Source organism: Cynocephalus volans, chromosome 1 (assembly GCF_027409185.1).
Source record: "Cynocephalus volans isolate mCynVol1 chromosome 1, mCynVol1.pri, whole genome shotgun sequence".
NCBI classification, from domain to species: domain Eukaryota; kingdom Metazoa; phylum Chordata; class Mammalia; order Dermoptera; family Cynocephalidae; genus Cynocephalus; species Cynocephalus volans.
The window spans coordinates 199,826,860-199,842,312 of record NC_084460.1 but is presented as its reverse complement, the minus strand read 5'-3'; the positions used below and the strand labels follow the sequence as shown (position 1 = coordinate 199,842,312).

The 15,453-nt window shown below is 39.0% G+C and overlaps 1 pseudogene; it reads left to right on the top strand.

Moving 5' to 3' along the window:
* The first annotated feature begins 240 nt into the window (after positions 1-240).
* LOC134365486 (U6 spliceosomal RNA) lies at positions 241-311 on the top strand (annotated as a pseudogene).
* The last annotated feature ends 15,142 nt before the right edge of the window (positions 312-15,453 follow it).

The window sequence follows — 15,453 nt, the reverse complement described above, 5'->3', positions numbered from 1 at the left end:
ATGTGAAATGCATTCATAAAGTAAGGCAAAACGCTTGCTGTAAAGAGGTCCAATTTTTTCTCCCCTCTACTGAAAGAAATTGAAGGTAATTTAGATTGTTCTGAGACAAATCTGTTGACAGGGACACTAACAAGATGCATGAAAGTAAAGAAAGAAGTATATGGCATAACAACAGGAGCTTAAAACAAAAGAAACGTGAATGTGGAGGATGCAAACAAACATTCAAGACATTTCAGGGATGTGCTCGCTTCGGCAGCACATATACTAAAATTGGAATGATACAGAGAAGATTAACATGGCCCCTGCCCAAGACATTTCAGGGGCTAGTTCAGCCAGGACTCAAGAACATGTAGAAACAACGTGAAATACTGACATTGCAAAAAGAAGCTAAGCAAAAGGAATGGACAGAATAATAGTGTCACATTACCAGAATTAAAATTCATTCAGAAAGATGTTGAGCTAAAATTTGTTTTCATTCCAAAGTGCCTTATATAATTAGAACGAGGGCATGTTTGCCATGGTCGCAAGCACGATTGTTCTCTAGTGATATGATCTAGGAAAAAAAGATGCTGGATAGAACTGCAGTACTGTGCATCAGGGAAGTGGCATTCATAGTCTATCTTCATTTCAATTCACAAGGTGAGACTTACCGTTCTGGGGATCTGATTTTCACATCATAATATGAATATTCAAATACTACTTTACATATCACATATGGTTTTGATTTGAGTGTTTCTTCCCAGACTGGAGGGATTTCTCTTAAGCAAATGTATGTGTGTTCTTTTAGATATTTTCACTTAAAAATATTTAGAAAGAATTTTTTGTAAGTAACACAAGAAAAAGTCTTAATTAGATATGAACAACATTGTTCCACTCTCTCCAATTGTTCAAACAGCCAATCTAATTTTTTCCAAACTTTGGAGACAAAATTCACTCAAACTTTAAAATCATCAAAAGAAAAATAAAACACAGATGTTGAAATTAGGATTTGGAGATGAACACATCACAGGAAAGAAAAAAAGTGAAAATAAAAAAACCATTAATATTAAGCCCATGGACAGGATATAATGTGCTATTGAAATAATGTTATATATTCAGTTAATTAACTGAAATTCTCAGGACATGAAAGATTCTAGTTAACTTAATTTTTTCTAGATAATTGAAACTTTTTCTAAGAAATCTCTTTTTTTGTACCCATAAGTACCTGGAAATCATATTGAATATTAGCTCAAATTGTACAGAAATACAGATTTAAAAGGAGGTTTGGATTGACCATGAGAAATACTCCAGATGTTTTTCCATAGTACCTGTGTATGTTTAAATATATCCACATTATGTAATGTAAAATCATAACTGAAAGATCAGAGTGGAGAGAAAGTATGACTTTGTCCTTATTAAATGGTGGATCCTCTAAAAGGTGCTTTCAAACTTCAACTCATTTATCATCCCAGAAAACCTTCAGGAGAGAAATGATCCCATTTTACACATAAGAAAATCAGAGCTCAGAAATGTTAATAAATTTTCTTAATATTTGCACAATCAAAAATTGGCAAAACAGAGATTCTAACTCAGGTTTGTCTGATTCCAACCCCATGCCTTTTCCATCAGACCACAGCATGGGCTTTCAGCTTAGTTCCACCATGATTGGGTGAAAAGCCTGAGATATATTTTACCTCTACTGACCTCAGTTCACGAATCTATAAAATTAGAGTGTTGATACCTATAGCAGAAACTGCTAGCTGTCTGCCCCTCTGTATCTACTCTCCCATTTTTTTTTTTCCATTGTAATAGATCTCTAATTTGAGGAAGGCATAAGGCATAAAGGCTAAATCCTTTGCAGACAGCCATGACCATGTGACTAAGATATGAAACTAATTACCAAATGGAATGTGAGCAGAAGTGATTAGCACAAATTTAGGTCATAATCTTAAAGGATTTAGCCCATGCTCTTCTTGGCCCTTTTGCTGTTTCTTGAGAACTGAAATGCACAGGTGGTGGCAACAAACACTGGATCATGCAGACAAGGAAAACAGCCTAGTTGATGGAGCAGGACAAGAGGAGGAGTCCACATTCCTGAAAGCAGGGAATGCCAAAGTTGTCCGTGTTTCTTGCTTACCTTGGAAACAATATGTGAGAGAGACACAAACTTCTGTCTTGTTTAAGCTATTGTTTAGACTCTATCCCATTTGATCTTATCCTAACCAATGCCAGTCTCTTCCAACTGTAGACCCTACAACTGCGAATTTTTGATAGCAGTTTTGTTATGAATGGGAGATGTGGTATATTTTTTCAGATAAGTAAGCAAGCATTATTTCTGTTGGAGGTGGGGAGGTCATTTGATTCCTCCCCTGAGAGTAGCAAATAGAAATTAAACTTTGTGGTTTGCTGTGTGGTTTAATCAAAATTTTACTCTGCTAATTTTATACAATTTCCTATAAAGTAAGAATGACAGCTTTTTTTTTTTTTTTTTTGGTCTATAGAGGGTGCTTTTTGAAAGTATTAAGTGATATAATTACTGAAAGCTTTCTTATGAGTCATTAATTACAAGGCTCAGAAAAGGCAACAGTCGTAGTTAAAATCATATCACCCATTAGAACCAAACCAAAATGAAAATATAAGTTATAAATTTTCAACTGCATATGATTTTTTATTCCAAAAATATTTTGTATCTAAGAACAAAAATCCCTGTTATTGTTATTGCATGTATGTGAAGTTAAGACACACACATACACCATGAGGAAATAAAATGTTCCATAACCAGAATTCCAAAGTCATGGACAGTTAGAGTCATTGCTCTAACTGGAAAGCAAAGCAAATCAATCTTCCATAATGGAGAAGCTGAGAAAATAAAGAGAAAGGACATGATAAGGGGAGGGTGGTTAAATTACAAGTGCAGCATTTGATTTGACCAGAATGAGATTTGGAATGGTTGTATGGTTGCAATTGAGTTCTTGAGGACAGAGAAGATTGAGTTGGAAATCATGCCAGGAAGAAATGATTGTTTTTCCTCTGTTGGCAAAAGCAACTCCGGGAGGGAATGAATTTCCCACAAAGCATAACTTGAACCAAACCATCAGTCAAGGTAAATGCAGAGGAAAAACTCAACTCAACAGCTCTATTGAAGCAGACTGGCCTTGCTGCCCTGTTTTGCTGACAGCTACAGCTCCAAGACTCAAGGAAGTATTCTGTATTAGAATAGATTGACAGCCTGCTTCTCTCTAGGGCAGTTGAACTCCCATGCTTTCATAATGCCATTGCCAAGATGATCATTCATTTATTCATTCAACAAGTATTTCCTGGTATCTATCCTGTTCCATGCACTGTTCTGGGAGCTAGAGATATAGCAGGAAACAAAACAGACATGATCATTGTTCTTATGAAGCTTATGTTATTGGGAGGTAAGGGAGGACAAATAATAAATAAATAGTATGTCGGGGGCCAAAAAATGCTATGAAGAAAATTAAGCAGAAAAGAAAAATAAGAACATATTGAAAGGGCAGGGTGCAATTTTATGAGATACACAGAGAAGGTGTCTCTCAAAGGTAAGATTGATGCAATAACTGCATGAAGACATTGGGGTGACAACACTTTAGGAAAAGGAACACACAGTTCCAAGCCCCTGAAACAGAATCATGCCTGGTGTGTTTGAAGAACAGCAAGATGGCCAGAGTGGCTGGACTTGGTGAACAAGCTGGAGAGGTGAAGCGAAGCCAGGTGATGAGGGACATACATGGCCGGCTCACAGCAAAGACTTGGGTATCACATGGATAGGAAACAGTTGGAGGGCTTGGAACAGAGGGAAGATGTGATCCCCGGCATTCTGGAAGGATCACTCTGGCTATTGAATAGAGGACAAACTAGGTGGACAAGGCTGGAATCAAGGACACTGGTCAGGGGCCATCACAACAATCTGGGAGAGAGGTAACAACAGATGAAACAATGGAAAGAGCAGTTGAGGGGGTGAGAAGCGATTGGATTCTGGACACATTTCCTCAATAAAGCTGATTATTCTGAGTAGGATAGAAAGAAAACTACAAGGTTCTTTCTTGGCCTGAGTGCTTGGGAGCTCTCCAGTTGTCATTGTCATTTACTGACGTGGGGAAGTTAATGGGGAAAAGCAGTTTAAAGGTGAGAATAACACGTTCAATTTTGGATATGTCATCTTTGAGATTGCTATGGGGCATCTAGGTGGAGAAGTAAAGCAGATAACCAAATATTCAAGCTTGAAGTTCTGTGGAAAGATTATGAGAGAATCTCTTAAAGGAGAGAGAATTGGGGGAGTCAGTCAGATTGTCTACCTAGTGGATGTGAACACCTAGGAAGCCAGTGAAGATAGAGAAGTTTGAAGACTGAAGGTTAGAGGTCATGATAATGATGACTGTGGCAGAGACTTCCATTTCCTTTCCAGTATCACTTTTCCCTTCTTCCTAAGAAATGAACGTTGACATTATTGAAAAGCAGCAATTATACCCTAGATCCACATAGTTTAGCACACCAAGTGATACAAAGAAAGGTATTTGATGTCTGAAGTCAGACAGACCTGGGTTTAAATCCCTGCTCTGCCACTAACTGGCTGTGTCCTTAGGGGAGTTCTGTAACCTCTCCAAACCTCTCAATTGTGTAACTCTGCCCCATGGGGTTGCTGAGAAAATGAAACAATACATATCCAAAGGCACAGGGTAAATTGCACTGCAAGGTTAGCTGCTATAGTCATTAATTACTCTTTTGCACATTCATTTTTAACTAGGAGCCTCCCAGGTTCTGTGTACACTGAGGCAGGGGCAAAAGTGAGAAAAGAGTATTACTATCTAAATGAATACATGAAAATTTCTATGCACCAAAGAGATTTTTTTATGGCTTCATGATTTTTTTAACTGGTCTGGTCAGATAAAGACAACTTTGGTTCTTTCTCTATTCATCTTTAGAGGAAACTAGGGCAGGGACTTTGCCCTTTTCAATGTTTCATTAAACAAGATGTGTCTGCCCTACACAACCTCTGTAATAACTGCTGTGGCACTCAGGATGGGGGAAGATTTCATCTTACCTGAGCACACTTGAATCTATATTCTTTCCCCAGGCGAAGACCTGCTTGATACATTCATCACCCGAACCTGTGGCAAGTGATTTCCTCTGCCTTTATCATGTCACCTCCCAGCCCTGCGCCAGCATATGGTCTATTATGTGCAAATGATTAAACAGATTTTCTGCCATAGGTAAAAAATATATTTCCCACTGGATACAGCAAAGGCTCTGTAACTTTCTCCCAGAAGAGCAAGTCTTGAATTCTAAGTACTCAATGGGACAGGTAGAAGACAAAGCCATTATGCTGATGGGTCCATAACTTGTGGTTTATATTGGCATAAAGAAAAATGTATCTAGTGCGTGATTGCTCCTGGACAAAATGGAGGTCAGAATGCTGCATTCAGAAATAATTATCTTAGACCTCAGAGGCTTGTAGATGCTGTCCTTCTCGCAGGGATGCCCTCTCCGTCCGACCAATTCACCTAGGTGTCTTCCACTCTTACTGCAATACTCAGCTCACATGTTACCTGCTCCAGGTAATGAAGAGATCAACTGCATGTACTCCCCTGGCCAAGTGAACAGTGCCTCCTGTCGTTTTCAAAACTCCCAGGGCTTACTATTACCAAAACATTTATCACACTGTGTTATAATTTTTCATTGACTTGTCTATTTCACACACACACACACACACAAACACACACATGCAAACACACATGCATCCCCTCTGTGTTCCCTGAGGGTTGTATTTATCTCTGAAACTTCAGCGCTTAGCACACACACAGTAAATATTCAGTAAAGAGTTGGTGAATTCATCTACGATTCACTAGTTTCCTTTTAAGTAGAATCTTAATATAACACTGCCAACATTTAAGAATGTTTCATTTATTAAATATTTTTAAAACACTTATATACTTTATATGTTACACATACACACACCTACACACACACACTAGAGAAGAATACCCCCAAATTGTACCATATCTCTGGAAGGTAGAGCTTTCCTTTTTCTTCTTTAATTTTATTGAATTTACCAAAAGTTCAAAATAAACATGCTACTTTAAAATTTTAAAAAATAGTAATAAACTTAGGATATTTTATTCTACTTTTTTTTTCTTTTTTGACTGGCAAGGGGATTGCAACCCTTGGCACAGTACAGTCCGCACCACGCTCAGCCAGGGAGCGCACCAGCCATCCCTACATAGAATCCGAACCCGTGGCCCCGGCACTCCCAGTGCCGCACTCTCCCGAGTGAGCCATGGGGCCAGCCCAGGATATTTTATTCTATTTAATAATGATGACCAGGCACTAACTGACCACTTATAAAATGTTTGCTTGGAGACATATTGTCTAGCAACTGTATGACTTTTTGCAATTTTCTCAACCTCTCAGAGACTCTGCTTTATTTATAAAATTGTTCAGATTAACTGGGTTATTATGTGGACTAAAGAATACCATAAATATAAAATGCCATTTGTAGCACCTGATACATACCAAGTGTTCAATTGAAGAAGGTGGTTGGGTTGCTCCTTCTAAAAATGCAGTTTATAGTCAGGAAACAAAAGTTTCTCTTTGGTAAAAATGGGGAAGCGGCTTCACCAAGCAAGTCACCAAGGTAGCTTTAATTTCTCAGTGAAATATGGGGCTGCCCCAGACCAGCTTTCACAGAAACAGTCATGAGGCAGATAATGACATCCTGGGATCCTAGGTTTGTGCAAGACTCCTAGTCAGAAGCACTTAAGATGGGGTCCTTGTCCAAACAGTCAGGCCTCTGAAAATTATCATCAATGTTCTATGTCTCTATGGAAGAAGGGAAGAACAAGACTGGGGTTAGGTAGAAAGTGAGGCTTAAAAGCAGACCAATCTTTGCGGAGAAAAAGGAACTGTCATACATTGTTGATGGGACTGCAAAATGGTGCAGCCTCTATGGAAAATGGTATGGAGGTTCCTCAAACAATTGCAGATAGATCTACCATACGACCCAGCTATCCCACTGTTGGGAATATACCCAGAAGAATGGAAATCATCAAGTCGAAGGTATACCTGTTCCCCAATGTTCATCGCAGCACTCTTTACAATAGCCAAGAGTTGGAACCAGCCCAAATGTCCATCATCAGAGGAGTGGATACGGAAAATGTGGTACATCTACACAATGGAATACTACTCAGCTATAAAAACGAATGAAATACTGCCATTTGCAACAACATGGATGGACCTTGAGAGAATTATATTAAGTGAAATGAGTCAGGCACAGAAAGAGAAATACCACATGTTCTCACTTATTGGTGGGAGCTAAAAATTAATATATAAATTCACACACACACACACACACACACACACACACAAACGGTGGGGGGAAGAAGATATAACAACCATAATTACTTGAAGTTGATACGACAAGCAAACAGAAAAGACATTGTTGGGGGGGAGGGGGGGAGGGAGAAGGGAGGGAGGTTTTGGTGATGGGGAGCAATAATCAGCCACAATGTATATCAACAAAATAAAATTTAATAAATAAATAAATAAATAAATAAATTTAAAAAAAAAAAAAAGCAGACCAATCTGAGTTTGAATCTCACTTCTGGCACTTACCCACCTTGCAGGGCCTTGGCCAAAACATTTCTATTTTGGGCCTAAGAGTTCCCTCAGACCTGTGGAATAAAGAGTAATATGACCAACCTAGTAGAGGTCTCATAAGAATTAGGCACAAAACATGAGGCTCATTGTAGGGGTTCCACGTCATCATCATCATCATAATCATCATCATCGTCATCATCATCATCATCATCATCATCATCATCATCATCATCACCATTTCAGCCCAGTCACAGTGCAAACACCTGAAAGACCAGACAAGCAACTTAGATGGGGAAAGGAGGCCAAGCAGAGCTGGAACAAGCAGACGATTGCAAGCCCATCTAAATGAAGCAACCAGCACACCGCTTCAGCAGAACTAGCCATTTTGAAGTGCAGGGCAGACAGCCAGTTCTCCTTCTGTTTAAAAGAAAAGACAGAAATTTAGATTTCATGTAGATTCTCTTCATTTTTCATTTATTTTTTTAAATCAAAAAACATTGTATATATCAAACAAATCCCATTTGTGGGCAAGAAATAGTCTATATGCAGCCAGTTTGCAACCTCTGACTTAATCTCTAGCTAGAGAGATTTAGATGGAACTAAACATCCTAACTAAGACTAAACAGGACTAGACAGACTGGAAATGTTCAGTCCCAGATGGCTTCCTTGGCTGGTCATACAATTTCCTCTGAGACTTGCTGGGATCCCACACAGAGAGGCAGTAGAAAGACAAACTTATGCTTTACCTTAGGAAGGGACTAAAGTATCCACAGCAGCAGATCTCTCTGGTGGCCATAGGAGGCTGAATCCTTTAGGATGCCATCGTTCATATTTAGGAAAACATTTTCGACAATAGCTGCACTCCAGAATCACCTGGAGAGCTTTTTAAAAAACTACTATTTCCCCAAGCCCCTCGCAGGACCAATTTAATTAAAATATCTGGGGGCAGGTACCCTGGGCTCCAGTAGTTTGTTAAAGTTCTCCAGGTAATTCTAATGAGCAGTCATAGTTGAAAACTACTCTATCAAAGCTTCGTAGTCCTAGAAACACACCTGCTGAAATGTAAAAATGCTAGCAAAAGTAAAAAATAGAGCCATTATTTGGTCACAAACATCTCTAGAATGAATTAACTTATGAGATGAATTTAAACCTGGATAGTTAGCTAGAGAGGGCAGAGGTCTTGAGAGTATTAAGGTACTGTCCATAGAAAACTACAGGAAACTGGGGAGAGAGGTGAGGCCCTGGGTATTAGGGAGCAGCATGAGGGATTCACAGAAACACAGTGATGTCCAAGCTCACACTAGAGGTTAGCTCACCCCAAGCCAGGAGGCACTGTCTCCCAGAATGAAGGAGGAATTTACCTGCTTACCCACTTTCAGCCACATGGAGAGCTGGAATCACAAGACAACACCATTATATAGAAACCTGAAGGACGTGAGACTGAGTGAAATAAGCCAGATGCAGAAAGACAAATACTGTGTAATCTCACTTATATGTAGAATCTAAAATAATCAAGCTCATAGAAACAGAGAGTAGAATGGTGGCTGCCAGGGGGCTGGGGAGAGGGGGAAATGGGCAGATACTGGTCAAAGGGTACAAAGTTTCAGTCATGCCAGATGAATAAATTCTGGAGATCTAATGTATAGCATGGTGACTATAGTTAACAATACTCTATTGTATGCCTGAGATTTGCTAATAAGGCAGATCTTAAGTGTTCTCATCACAAGAAAAAGAAAATGGTAACTATGAGAGGTGATGGGTATGTTAATTAGCTTGATTGTGGTAATTATTTCATAATGTATTTATGTATCAAAATATCAAGTTGTACACATTAAGTATATAGATTTTTGTCAATTATACCTCAATAAAGGTGGGGGGGGGGAAGAAACCCCACCTAGTGAGGAATGAGGACCTAGCTTCAGTAACTGGATACCCTTAGACAAAGTCATTTACTTTCTCTGGACCTTGCAATTCTTGGCATTCTGTCATTCTTAGGAAGGTAAGTCATGCTCCAGGTAAACGGGTCTGTGCATTCAGCCCTGACACACCCTCCCCAGATTGCCTATCCAAATACATAACAACAGCCCAGTCAAGCCAATCCTCAGTCTTCTTCCTTCCGGCTAAAAAAGCCTAGCTCCTAAAACATTTCCATTATGTCCCATTACCTCTCTTTTGTCAGACATTGTCAGGCATTTCATTTCAGGCATGTAAATTGGAATCACTGTGAAACAGGGATTTTAAAAAAAGAGCCACACCTTCCAGAAACAAGACAAATATGAATATAAACGAGATCAAGAGAAGTTAAATCCTCTTTGCACAGATGTTCTTAACCGAGAGCTCTCGAGCTTTCATAAAATAAGCACCTCTGAGTTTTAACCTACACCACTCTGTTTTGCTGCTGCATTCAAATCGTTCAATGTTTCTCACCTGGTGGGGAGGCCCAGTGGGGACAAGGGCAGTGTAGACTTGATATGAGGGGACGGTGGCCGAGGGGCAGAGCAGGAGCACTTCCCACCCACAGCTGTGGGGGAGCCAGAAGACAATTGCAAGATTATTTGGGGAAACAGTGTAAGAGTCAGAGCCAGGCAAGCAAACCAAACAGACAGATCAATTGTCAAAGTGAGTAGAGCCTCCTTTTGGGAATCAGAGCTGATGAATTGAGTCGAGGGATTAGAGACCCAAGAAAGGAGGGCAAGGGACTATGGGGCCCAACGGGCAAGTGGGAAGATGGTGTGGACAAGCATAAATGCAGATGGCTAAACTCTGAGGTGCCAAAAGTGGCTTGCAGCTTGAGTAGATCACATCCAATTAAGAGCCCTGGATGAAACAGGCATAAATGACCAGCGGTTCCCAGTAAAAACAAGAAAAACTTTTTTTCTTTCTTTAAAATCTTTATTAAATCAAATAAAGCTGGGGTCCCACAGCTGTGATTTATTGCACTGGGAAAAGCCAGAACAACGAAACAACACATTTTCTTTTACTCCTGGCAAGTAATTAGCCTCTGTATCGCTAAAGGGGCTGTCAGCAGCCCTGTCAAGGAGAAAGAAAACCCAGCTACTTAGAAGAGCTGGGCTTTTTGCATTGCTCATTTTCTCCTTTGCCCTTAAAGACATAGTCCTTTTCTTCCAGTCTACTGTCTCTTTCTGAGGAAGACCAGAAGGGAGGACTGGATGTGGCAACATGGCAGTCACCAACCGCAAGACTGGAACTGGCGTGTTGTAGGAAAAGGAAAGGGCACGTCCCCACCCATGGGCAAACTCTGCAGAATAATCACTGCTAATGTGTACCATAAATCACTTCTATTAATCCTCACAGCTGCCCTGAAAGGTTAGCTCAGTTTATAGGGGAGCAAACACAAACTTGCAGAGATTAAGTAACTTACCCAAGGCCAGGCAGGTCCTGGTGTCAGGATTTGAACCCAGCTCCACCTGCTTCTCCAGTTCATTAAGGTGCCATCCATGGTGCCTTAAAGTGGACAAGGGTTATGTGGCCTATGACCATGTGCCTGGGATAGAACCGGTATTTCATGAGTGTAAGTTCCCTTCCTCCTCTTCTCTGTGATGACAGCAATTGCTGCCAAATATAATATGTATATAATACATTCATGTTTGTTTTATAAAATTTGACATGTAGAAAAAATAAAAAGATGAAAATTAAAAACACTTATAATCCTATTACTCAGAAATAACCACAGTTATGATTTTGGTCTATTTTCCTCAAACTAGAATGCACTAGTACACACATTCAATTTCATTTTACAAAAGTAGAATTAGGCTGTAGGCGATGTATCTTTTCAAACCAATATACTAAGTATATTTTGATACATTATTACACATTCTTTGAAACTGTATAATATGCTACCATACAGGCATGCCATAATTTATGATTGGACACTGATAAAAAGCCTGCAATAAAGGGTCTTACATGTAACAAAAATATAACAGCTGCATATTGAATATTTCAGTGATTCTCAACTGTGGGTGATTTTGCTCCCAAGGATTCATTTGGTAATATCTGCAGACATTTTTGGTTTTTACAACTTGGGGGGTGGGGTGTACCTGTCATCCAGTGGGTAGAGGCCAGGAATGCTGCTCAATATCCCACAGTATACGAGACAGCTTCCAACAACAAATAATCATTTGGCATCAAATGTCAATAATACTAAGAATAGGAAACCCCACAAAAAATGTATATGTATATAGAATAAATATAGAAGTAAATGTATATAGTATAAAAGCCATTACAAGCACTCCTATCATGGTCATTATTTTTCTAGAGCATAAACATATTTAGTTAAATTAATATTCTTCCTCTTTTATTCCCTGAAGCAAAGCTCCTCTCACTGTCCAAATGAAAGCAAATGCCCAAAGAGAGCCAGTGGTGATTCTCTGGAACATCTAAAGAGAAGCTGAGTCCGTGGAGTGCGGATGTGCTAGCCATGTCTCCCCTAAGCCCTTTCCCTTCTCCAGAAACGAGGCTTCTACCAAATCACTCACTTTTAACCCTCAAGACCATATCTGTCTCTCTTCTCTGCTTCTCCCTGAGACCAGCTTCCTCTTTTCTGATCTGCTTCTCCATGAAGCTAGACATATGAGTTGAAAAATCTGGTACTAGCAAGTAAATCTTGTGCTCATCACATGACAATTTTGCCAACACCTCAGACTCATCCTTCCAGCTTGCCATCAAGCAAGAAAGGACTTTTGTCCATTTGGTCAAGCTCAAAAAAATATTTAAAAAATCCCAGAGAAGATCTCTAATTGGCACAGCTTGGGTCACATGCCCATCTCTTAGAAAAATTAGTACAGCCAGAGAAACAATCCAGTTTGAGTAACACACACACACCTGTGGGTGGTAGAGAGGTGATGCTTTGATGGGAAGGGGCATTGGGAAGACAGCCATAATAGATATATTATGAAGTCCTTGCAAGTCACCTGTGTTAATGCATCTGTCTTACTCTGGAGATTTAAAAGGATAACTCTCTCTGAACTCAGATAGTACTTGACCCCTTGAAACATTTAATTCTCCACTTTTTCTGAAAACTATATGAGATAAAATGCCTGATACCAGCAGACTGGAGCATCAAATGTAATAATTTATCATTAACACTGTAATTCCTTGACCATCCAGAAGACATGTGTCCTAAGGTAGCATCTGACCAAGGAGACCAAAGTGGTTTCAGTCTAAGCACAGGGAATTATGTGAAGAATGACAGATCTGACATCATCAGGTAGACCCTAAAAATCCAACCTGGTGGTAAGCTGACTGCTAATAATGATAAGATAATGTTAACAATAACAACAACAGTTATAATAATAACTCTTGGCTCTTACAATGTACCTGAAACTGTTCTAAGAGCTTAGCAGATATAAACTAATTTAATCTTTACAGCAACCCAACAAGATAGGTACTAGAGTATCATTCCCCAAGTGAGTTTAAGGAACTGACCACAGTGAGTGATTCTGTGGAGTATACTAACATTTATAAAGCAAATGTATTTCATAGGGCCTAGGTTCCAAAGCCCTATAATTTCAGGTATAACCTAACTTTTTAAAATTACATATAGAAATGTTAAGCTTGCAAAATACAGAAAACTGTCCCCAGGCTAAATTCTCTGTTGTAGATAAAGAATTGCAACACAGCAAAATTGTTGGCTCAAGGACAGATGCCCTTGGAGCAGGTTAACCTAAAGTTACTTGATTGTTATATAAATATACTGAGGAAATTGCTGTAGGAAAAGACAGTATTTGCTAAGAACAGGGTTTTGTTGGTGGATCAACTTAACCTTTTGCAAATTGCATTTTGGAATGTCACTTTGTTATTTCACTGATGTTACCAGCCTCTATTGTTAAACTATACTTAGCCATAACTCCACCTATGTTCCTTTTCTGTAACTTTCTGGCCTGGAGAATAAATACTGAGAAAGAACCCCAGTTCAGGGTTATTTTTCCAAGGAGGAATGCCTCTCTCTTGAGGGTTCCTGGAAAATTAACCCCTTCGGGACTTCTTACTACTCAGAAGAAATGGGCTTTGAGTAATCCTTTGTGTCTCCATCACCCAGGGGGAGAGGTGACAAAGAGAGTGTAACAGATTCAAACCCAGGCAGTGTCATTCCAGAACTCACCCCTATCAGCACTATACTATACCCTGTGATAGAAAATAATTGGGAATCATTATCTGCACACCTGAACTTGCCTAATCATGGGACTGCTGCTGTAATTAATAATTTAGAAAGCCATAAGAAAGCCTCCTTCCTCCTTTCACACAGTCAGAGATGCCACCTTTCAAATGGAGCAACGTCAGTAGTCAGAGGCAGGTGATGGGTTTCTTAAACAGGACACACAATGCATACATTGTAAATTGCTGATAAATTTAACTACATCAAAATTTAAAACTTCTACATAATAAAATGCATTACACACAAAATTCAAAGACAAATCACAGGCCAGGGGAAGCATTGTTAATGTTCAAAACCAACAAAGGATTAAAAACCTGAATATAAAAGAACTACTACAAAATAATAAGGAAAAAATAAATAATCCAAAGGGGAAAAAAAAGAAAAAAGGCACTATGAAAAGGCATTTCACAGAAAAGAAAACCCAGAGGACCAGTAAACATGAAAAGATTGTCAACTTCATGAGAAGTCAGTAAGATACAAATAAAACAGCAATGAGATACCATTTCACATCCATCCCATTGGCAGCAAAGTTCAATACTGACAAGGCTTGGTGCTGGCAAGGGTGCAGAGCAGTAGGAGTCTCATGTCCTGCTGGTACAAGGGTGCATGAAATTGCTCTCTTTAGAGAACAATGAGACAATCTCGGTAAGGTACAAGTATCCTCCCCTAGGTATCTGTCCTAAATCACTTGCGTGTGTACACAAGGAGACATCCTCAAGAATGTGTGTGGCAGCACTGCTTATAATCATGAGAAATTTCAAACAACTATACTTTGCAAACTACAGAATAATCATAAATTGTGACATATTCCTGTAATAGAAGACGCCACAGCAGTTCAAATGAATGAAGTGAAACAATATGCATCAAAATGAATAGAAATAATATACAGTGTTGAATACAAGGTAAGTTAAACGATGATATGAAGTGGTTTAACATCAATCTTGTACATTTCAATTTGCATACAATATACAGTACAAATTTTAATGTACATATAGCATTTACATAGAATATATAAATGTTAGTTTCTATTCATGTAAATATATAATATAATTTTTGATTAATGATCTTACTTAATTTAAACTTTAAACTTAAAGCTTATAAACAGTACAGAAACACAATTTTCTATAATTACATGTAATATATAAATTATATTTATATTAAATATAAAATTTAATTTACAGTTTTGTTTTATGTCTTTTAAGTTTATATTTTCTGTGCATAAGAACATATAATAAAAATGTGAAATATGTGTAGAACAGTAACAAACTTCACCACAGGACTATCTCTAAGAGAGAATTGGAACTAAGAGGGATACAAAAGGAACTTTATTTATAATGTTTCATTTCTTAAAAAATAAATAAATCTTGGCGAAAGGTACAGGGAAGTCTGTTTTTATTTTATTATTTTTAAAATTTTAATGGAATAAGAATATACATTAAGGCCTCCAGGTTCCATGCGTATGAGAGAAGCGAGAGCTGGGTTGACGCCCTGAGAGCAGCAACGGGGCCGCATCTGCACCTTAGGGCCTGTGGCGGGGCCTGGCAGAGGCAGGGGCCAGCACCTGGAAGGGTACTCTGTGGACCTGCCAGGTCAGAGATGGAAATAAAACTGTCAGAACATTCTCAAACCCAGCTCTCAGAGGAGACTGAGTGCTCTGGGAGGCTGGGAAACGTCAACACAAC